The 9499-nt window shown below is 33.2% G+C and overlaps 1 protein-coding gene across 4 annotated transcripts in view; it reads right to left on the bottom strand.

Moving 5' to 3' along the window:
* Positions 1–200: 200 nt before the first annotated feature.
* Positions 201–9499, bottom strand: part of CPSF6 (cleavage and polyadenylation specific factor 6) — a 31576-nt gene continuing 22277 nt past the window's right edge. For all 4 annotated transcript variants that reach the window (XM_039570297.1, XM_039570298.1, XM_039570299.1 and 1 more), the window contains one exon: positions 201–4964. The gene's annotated coding sequence lies outside the window, so the exon portion shown is untranslated. The remainder of the gene's footprint in view (positions 4965–9499) is intronic.

Here is a 9499-nt window from a genome sequence, read left to right as displayed (position 1 = left end):
AATTCTGCATTCCAACTTGGACAACCCCCCTCCTGTATTTCAAACCATTTCTTGAATATTTTACTCATATACCCTTGTGCAAAGCAGGAACCAGGAAATGGAATGGTACAGGAAGACAACACAACCTTTTGTTTAGAAAGTCAGCAGTGCTGGTAATCATCATAAAAATGTTATCGTTTACCAAACAGGAATGTATTTCACCTTTAAAATACTCAGCTTTTTTTTTTTTTTTCTTTCTTTATTATTTAAAAAAAGGACAACTGTAAGGAATAAGTAAGGAATATGAATTTGCAATCACTTATATTTATAAAAGCACATACATTCCTCATTTTCTTACATCTGAAGATCAAGGGAATGTCTGTTTCATAATGTGATAATAATATGCACAGTTTAAAATATTTTCTATTACAAAATACTGTGTACAAGAGGGTGAGGCTGAAGTCAATTAGATGAATATACTCCGAAGTGTTATTTCTGAAATCATGTAAAAATCACATTACATTGTATGAATAGATGGGAATTTTTACAACTTAAATGCTCCATTCCATTGAGATCAAAGGTGTACTGCTTACTGTTTTCAAGAGACTTCTGTAAAACTAGTGTATTTAGAAGATTTAAGCACGGGCATAGGCATCAGCATCATCCCAGAACCTATTGCAATCACTGGAGCTACAGAAAGGGTTTGAGAATTAACAAAAGTATTATATACAAATGGAATGAGGAGCTTTATTGTATTTTGTCCAACATGGGGGAAAATTAATCCCACAAGAACATCAAAATGATTAATTTCTATACCCCAAACTGCTCCTTAGTAAATTTATCCTCTAATGCTAAAAGGAATTCTAAAAATACATGGGATGTCAGACGTTAATGGGGTATGGGGAGGAAAGGAGAGGAAGGTGAAACAACTACAAAACCAAAAAACCCCCAACTCGAACACCCCCATCCACCCCAAGCCAGTCTGAAGTATTAATTGCAAGGCATCATAATTGCAAGAGACAGTATTTCTGCATAAACATCATGATTCATTAGCATGCTGCAACCATTATGTTCAAGACCTGTGCAGTCAATTACCAAAATAATTTGAATCTCAACTGAATCCACATTGCTTCTCTTCTATGTTAAAATTGCTATTTTGGAAAGAATTCAAGTTAATTTTTTTTTTTTTATATGGACACTGAGCTGCACTTTCCTTCTCTAAAATCTTGAAGGGTTTCTATTTTGATGCAGAAGCAATTTAGTGAATTAAATCTCTGAAGAATACCAGTCTTAAACGTGCATGTTTTATATTTAAATCTACATGACTGACAGTATCTTAACGAGCATTGTATTAGGAAATTTAAGGCTGTATCTCAGTTTACACAAGAATCATAGACAACTTTAACAGGCTATGTATAAAATTCTATAAATAAAAATGGGAGCAAAGTCTGTTTAACCTGTACACAGAGAGCAAGTGGATAAGGAAAGAAAATCAGGAATTAAGTATTTCTATAAAGAATGCCATGTATTTTACTAGAAACACAGATGACAAGTATATACAACATTTAAATCTCCAATTATCCACATACAACTAGGAAAAAAAACATTTACAAGGGTTGGGGTATGCAACTAACAACCAGGTAAAAAAATACAGTTAGAAAAACTAAGCCTCACCGATTTCAAAGGAACAAAACCAAAAAGTACTCAGTTCATAAAGAAAAAAGCTAATCTCTAAATGTAATAAAAATATCTTGTTTAACACAAAAAACAACATCTATCCAAGCTTATAAGCCACACTGTAAATAAAAGTTTGAAGTTCTGACAAACATTTTTCAAAACGTAATCAGAACAAAAATTATTGGCACAGAAAGCAAAAAGGGAATGAGGAAAAAAAAAGACTGTACAGTTTCCAAAATGCTATGTTCTTCTTCTTAAGTACTTTGACCTGCCAAAACGTATAGTCCTGTAAAATTTTTACTTTAAAAAAACCACCCTCTACTTCTAAAAAATACATCACCAATAAAACAAATTCTCTTGGTAAAGCACCACCACCCCCTAAGTCACTACTAGCTAGTTTTGTCTTTCAAGATAAAGGACACAGCCTTAAGATAATATTTTCAATGTTACTTATAAACTCAATATTTGAAAGAAATTAAGTATTTCCTCACAGATTATTTCATCCTTTCATCAGCAAAAGGAAACGAAATGCAGCTGAATGAATATTAAAGAGCAGTAGCCATCATGGCATCACCATCAGTCACTATGTTTCCAAACTGCCATTTCCTGCATGTGCACAGGAAATTGCCAGGAACATTTAGTAAACCAAAACTCGGTAAAAATTCTACTACAGATCCAGTTATACATGATGTACATTAGGCATATTCCTTTTTGGTGTCTATCAGGGTCTTTGGGTTTTTTCTGTACATTTTTTTGTTTTATAAAAAAAATCTAACAAAGGAAACTCACAACAACAAGAGTATTATCTAAATTGCAACACAGTACATTTATCAGTTAAAACTAAGTATTTGGAGAACAGGCAGAAATAATGGGCTTCATACAGGGATCTCATCTCTCAGGTCACAATGGTCATTCTGTTTAATTAACTTACGTTATTTACCTGCTGCTATTCCCTCCCTGCTATTTCCATTGCCAGCAATGGAAATAAGTGAGTGAGAAATTACACTCTATGTAAAAAGAGCAACAGTCTCCTTAAATCTATTTCAATGTGGACTAAAATATCAGTTCCTGCATAAAATGCTTGTAAAGTTACTTTTTTTTATTTTAAAATTTAATATATCTATGCAATGGAACATTACTTACCTGCTGCTTTTTCAGTATTAGCTATTCCCCATTTAACTGCTACAGGCAGGTAATTTCTTCCTTAAACTTATTACACACAGTAGTAAACAATGTTTTTAAGTAAAGAAAAAGAAGTTACAACAGTACTGTTTGTAACCAATACCTATTCACAAAAAAAAGCAGGAAGTGACTCATGACTTGCTTGATACAACTTTCAGTTTTACAAAATTTTTAAAGGCAGTTTTCATCTTTAAACAGGATTAAACAAACACGTGAAATATCTTCCCAGTAGCAAATAGTTCAATAAACACCAGTGATCCCATGCATGAGGAACTGAGGTACACAATTTAAGAAAAAAATAAAAAGGGGCAAGTCCAACAGCATCAACCTGGCTGCAGGAAACCTTGTTGAATAGTAGGTGCCAAAAATATTAGAGCATTTCAGACTTATGCAAAACTTTTGCAGTTGCACAAGCTACTGGTCCCAACTCAGTAAAGCATAAAAATCACTCATGTATGCAAATACGATACTTAAAGCATACTTAATGTTTACATTCCTTGAAATTTATGAAATGTAAGCACATGGTTTTATATGCTGTGGAAAAATCAAACAGATATAAGTGCTCTCCTGAACAGGATAACATTTTAAGTCAGCTGTAAAATCTTCAAAATTGGTAAAAAAGAAATCAAGAGGCTTCTAAGAGTTGCCTCTTAAAGCCATCTGAGGTCTTGAAACTTAACTTAAAACATTAAGTGCAGCTATTTGAACGAGCGACAACTCCAAGAGCATGTCCGTTACGTAATGCTTTACAATAGACTAAAAGCGAGCCTTTGCACAAGGCTGACAGAAACTAAAGTTTTGCAGCTTTTATGAAATTTCTATTTGCTTGCATTTCACACTTGATGAAATTTAAAACAAATTCTTTAATTTGATGCCTACTTTCACTGAGTGCTCCAATAATTTGTTTTTAGGTAAATTTACAAAACCTCATCTGACAAATTTAACCAGTGCCATTTTTTGCTAAGACATTTAAATATTGCCCATTGGTAAACAAGGACATACAAGTGTACCTTCTCTTTTATATGCATGTGTGAATAAACCCCGAAGTATTAAGAAAATACCAAAAACATGAAGTAATAAAAACGGTAACATCTTGTTTCTTCTGGCACATTTCTAATATACAACTATGTACAGACTGCTACGGCCTTGGGGGTGGACAGGGAACACACACAAGCACTATTACTATAAAACTGTAAACAACTGCAGGATTTTGCGTGTTTTAAACCTAACCTTTCTAGCCCTTATTATGGGCAGTTTAAGTTCATATGAACAGTTTAAGCTTATACTAACTGTAGTGTCAATAAGGATCAGGGCTGTACGAGAGATAAAATTTTCAGTGTGCTAAAAATCACAGATCTGGGACTATCTCTCCTCAGAACAACTGACCACAGAGAACTGCAGTTTTTACAGTTTTATATGTCAATTAGCAAATTCACAAGCCACCTAGGTAAACACTGCTAAAAAGCAAAATAGCATTAAAGGTTTTATGTAACCACCTGGTTTTGTATCAAAATTGAGAGGGAGAGCGCAACATTAGTACGTTTAACTCACTCGCTGAATGCAAGATTAGGTTGAGGCATATGCAAGAACTATTGCGATGTTTTTGAAGACAGCATCAATGTTTTCATTGTAACATTATCTTTAAATATTGCTGAACACATGACTTTCCCTGAGGTGTAAACATCAAATAACTTGAACAGCTTTACACATCAGCCCCATTAAACAGTTTATTACAACACTACATCTACTGTAATCAGTGGTGCTGTGTACAGACATTATAGGAACAGTTTAACATGAACAAACTACTATAAAAACAAGCATTTACTTGACTTTTTTCAATTGCTTGCACATTATAATTGCCAAATGTATATAACCAGTAATAAAGTTGCAAAAGCTATAAGGTTTAAATCACACAGGTTTCCCTCAAATAAAACAGTTAAGCAACATAAAAAAGTAAAAGAGCTACTGGTTACCATGTATGCAGATTTGCTTTATTCAGATCTACTCCTGTTCATTTTATCCATGAATCCTTACAGGCTCAGTTCAATCACATGAAGCAAACTGCTGGACAAGCATCTTTCCTTGAAGAATGTATCTTGTCTTGCACGCTGTTCCTCTTCCTTCAGCTGTAATGTGTCAAAATTTGTGATGTAGATTTTGCTAGTCCCCATAACACATAGAAAATTGTTGGCTTATCTATACATACACAACTCGTGCATCTACTTCACCATGATGTAAACTAACACAAAATACCCAGAAGCAGTAGCTACTCATTTGAAGTTGTTTTCTAATACAGTAATTAAAAATAAGATTCATGTTGTTGTACAACAAAGTTGAAAGAATATAAACTTCACAGTTAAAAGTACTGATGATAAAGAAATAACTACTGCTCCTGTGACTGATGGCAACATTTATATAGAACACTTCCTAAAGTATGCATTCTGCAAAAGTAACTGAACAAGAATTTAATTTTACCACAATTCAATTTTTACATTTTTACCTGCCCACTTACAGAAGTTTTAAGCTGGTTTGACATTTAAGTAATTTATTGATTGTATAATGAAGTGGATGGCTCACAGCTCAGTAACATTTAAAAGCACACAGAATCTGACACCAGTACTTCAAAATTTTCAGACTCGTGGCAAGGTGGATGGGGTTCACATCTAAAAATACACACTTGCAGTTTAAGCACAAGAACCCACATTTCAATTAATACAATGTAGATTTGCAGGTTTCCTCACCTACTTGGCCTAGAAAAAACCCCAAACCCTACTTCCTACTCTCATCTATTTTGGCAAACAAGGGAACCACACAATTCAGAGTTAATTACTGTAAGAGTTCACAAAATACTTGTGATGGTATAATTCCATACACTGGATTTCAGTTGAATTCTATTACAAAACAGTTAGCTATCTTAATTTCAATCATAATTCACAATTTCAACATTCAGTAATTTCAAAATAGTTTCAATCAAATTATTAAAAAAGCCAACACATTAAATTGTTCATTTGAAAACCAAGACATTTAGAGAAGCAATTTCATGAACAGGCAACAGTACACAGCTGTCAAATATTCTTCTACTAGTACAATAATTTCAAAACTGGGAAAACTAAGTATTCAATTTTTCTTCTTCATTTCCTCAAAGTGACTGTTAATAATAACTTCAAAAAAATCCAAAGTATAACCAACTAGACTCTATACACTACAGTATGCACATAAACTAATCCAAATCAGTGAGTGAAATTTCTTCTCTTATACACAGACTTTGTTCTCAAGTCCTGAATGCATCAGCCAGTAACTACTTTTGGGGAATTTCCTTCCCCAGAGGCCGATATTTCCATAGGTGATATGTACTTTTGAAATTAATTAGTAGCAAAGTGACAAAGTGGTGCCTCCACCAGAAAAATATGTTTGGAGTTGTGAGCTAAGTTAGCACAAACAGACAGGAGAGAATCTCAGTTTTCCAGTGGAGAAAGTAAGTAGCTGACAGCTGTGAGACTGCACGTCAGAATTTGCTGCTCTCATCATACAATTGCTGCAGCCAGAATTATGGATCTTTATTACGTCTACAGCAACAGTTAACAGATCCAAAGCACCCTATATGTGATTTATAATATTACTATAAGAAAGCTTCAGTTCCTGGGAATAATTTGTTGATTTATAAAGGTACTTATGGAACTACAGAAACTCCAAAGAATGCACAATGAAGTGAATTTAGGATTAATGTTTTTTGGTATAGGACTCTTAAGACGGTCAGCACCACACTGAGCCTTCATTTTTAAAAACGTGACCAACTAAAATCCAAAGCAGTGTACATTTTGGTTCAAAGTGTTCTGCCACTGTATCTTGGCAAAACTGGAAACCCTAGTGGTTCCAAAAAAAAAAAAGATCTGTATGGATTATACCTGTGTGCTCAGCCCTTTTCAGTATTCTACAAGCAAGTAGAATATTGAAGCAACAAACAACTAAAAAAAAAAAAATTAAAACTCTAGTCAGCATTTCTTGGCAATACTGTTTTCCATCTGCCTCAAGCTCATATATAAGCTATCTGTCCCAAGCATGTGTTAGTTGTACAATTTAACACCAGACAGCAATCAGTTTCTCAGCATTTCTACCAAAATTTACCAAGTCTACCCAAATTTCAGACTTAGGTGTTGAATAGACATTTTGTGGTTTAAAAGTTAGGGGTTTATGCCAGAATATTTCACAAATGAAATCCCAGAACTTTAGTAATCAAACATTTCTGTATTTATGCAAGATGCAACTCGAGCACTTTTTTACCCACAAAGACACACTCTTACAACAAAACCCAATAGATTTCTTATATATGTATCAAAAGCATCTTGCAATAGCAGCTCTAATTTTTCCCCTGTAATTCCAATTATCTAAATAATCACATAAAAGCTTTAAACAGCCTTTAAAATTTTGAAAATTCTACAGCAGTTTTAAAGCTGTATATACATATACCCATCAAGTTTTATTATAGTAGTGTATTTTCAGAGATTGAATTTCAATCTCACATGTTCACAGTCCAGTAAAATGCACAATATACATTTGTTATTGTATCCTACAAGCTCCTATGAATTACTTCATGTAATTCTCCTTTGTTTTATTCTATACATGAAGAAAAAGAAATACACAAACCAAAAACCCCACAGAAAGTATCATCTTAAAAGCCAAAAAATTCTTTTTAACCTACATTCCAAAACATCACAAAATACCCCAAATATTCTGATGGTTTAGCTATAACATAGTGAGAAGGAAGGATTTTCAAGCTTGACTTTCTATTTGTCTTTCAGCATGTAAGCAAATACACATGTGGTTCTGTTCTGTTCACCATACATATACAGACTATTTTATCACCACTAGCATCTTCTCACATTTGCTGCCTCTTCCCATCTCCTATTATGAGTGTACTTACCTGCTGTCTTTGTTCAGTCTTAGTGTATAATTTAATATCAACACAACAACAATTTCATGACTGTATAAATAATTTTACATGGGGGAAAATCCTCCCAAACTAATTTCATTTGTCAAGTATCTTTCTTCCACTATCCCAGCCTGTCTATTCACCAAAAATAACTGATGAACAGAGAGGTGCGGTCAGAAAATTCAACCTTTAGTTTACAAATTAAAAACATATGAATTATTGGCAAGTGTTTTTCACATTAATATATGAGGAAGAGACAAAAATGTAGATCGGGCTGCCACAGGAAAACATAAAAATGAAGATCTCTCACATCTCCTCTTTTTTTGGTAAAAAGAAATCTTAGTTCTCAAACCACAATGAGCAAAAGTAAAAAAGTGAATTTTTTCCATTCTTTGAAGAATATTGCATCAAACCAACATTTTCACTTCTGTGTTTCATGGGGAACTTTTCACACAGAACAAATTTGTCAAAACTAATGAATTCACAAATAAAAAAGCCCAGGATATGAGGAACTAAAAAAAAAAATGAGTGTCTTACGACACCTCAGAAATCAATAAAATTACAGCAACATATTCATGGGAAAAAAGTAATAAAAGTTATGCATTTGAAAGTAAGTAGCATAAGATATTCCGCTCATTTTTTAAATCATTGTTTCACCCTCAAGAAAATCAGATTCACCACTGAACATTAACAGACAAACTATGTGCTTCTGCAAAGCACCAGAATAATGATAAAACAGACTTTAAAAAGCACATAAAGCAGTGGCACTGCTTGCCTCTATCGTGCTATGCTGGATTTCAAATACTGAATCAGATGCACAAAGCATTATTTCTCTGATGAACGCTAAATATAGAAGAATAGTGCCAGCCCCACATATGTGCTTCCTCAAAAACACACACACACAAAAAAAAAAAAAAAAAAAAAAAAAAAAAAAAAAAAAAAAAAAAAAGATTAGGTAAATAATATTCATAATAGCTTAAGACTAAGACCTGATATAATTCTGGACAGGTATGTATACCCAGGTCTTAAACAATGCTACCACATGATTCACTTAATATTAACTAGAAGCTTATTAAAATAGCCTATTAAAAATAGGCATTTTCCAATTGTTTACAAGGTTTTTTAAAAGGCTAATTTCATACTTCACTTGATGTTTAAGTGGTTATTAGCGCAGTCACAGGACAGTTCCAGCTTAGAGAAGCAAAAATATAATGAATGGTATGTAAGCCATTAGTACCATTTCCCCTCCTACTGACACAAAAAATTCCAACCATCTTACTTCTTGAATCACTCAAAAGCTGAAACTAACTTTGGAGTGATCTGAGAGCAGTTTTTGAAGAAGCATATGAGCCTCAGACCTTCAAATTATTTTGCTTACAGTGGTTTGAGAGCAGAAAAATCAGAGAATAAACATGAAATATGGAGTACAAATTCTACATACATATCAACTGTTACAATGTTGTGGTTTTGTCTTTGTAAATCAATCCAAATCCAGTTTAAATAGGAAATAATCAACCCAATAACAAAAACACAAAATGAAAAACTTAACATTCAGCAGTTATAGAAATTCAGACAGATTAAGATTGGGACAATGTATCAGCTAGAAATACATTACTGAGTATCAGTTAAATAAAAAAAAATTCTGCCTAATAAGTCAGGACTCATGCTAATGAAGTTACATTACTATTCTGTTTGTACACGTTAATTTTGCTGTCAATTCTTCTAAATGTC

This window comes from Corvus cornix, chromosome 1A, assembly GCF_000738735.6.
Source record: "Corvus cornix cornix isolate S_Up_H32 chromosome 1A, ASM73873v5, whole genome shotgun sequence".
In the NCBI taxonomy this organism is placed as follows: domain Eukaryota; kingdom Metazoa; phylum Chordata; class Aves; order Passeriformes; family Corvidae; genus Corvus; species Corvus cornix.
The sequence above is the reverse complement of the archived record's forward strand: the minus strand, read 5'-3'. Positions and strand labels throughout refer to the sequence as shown.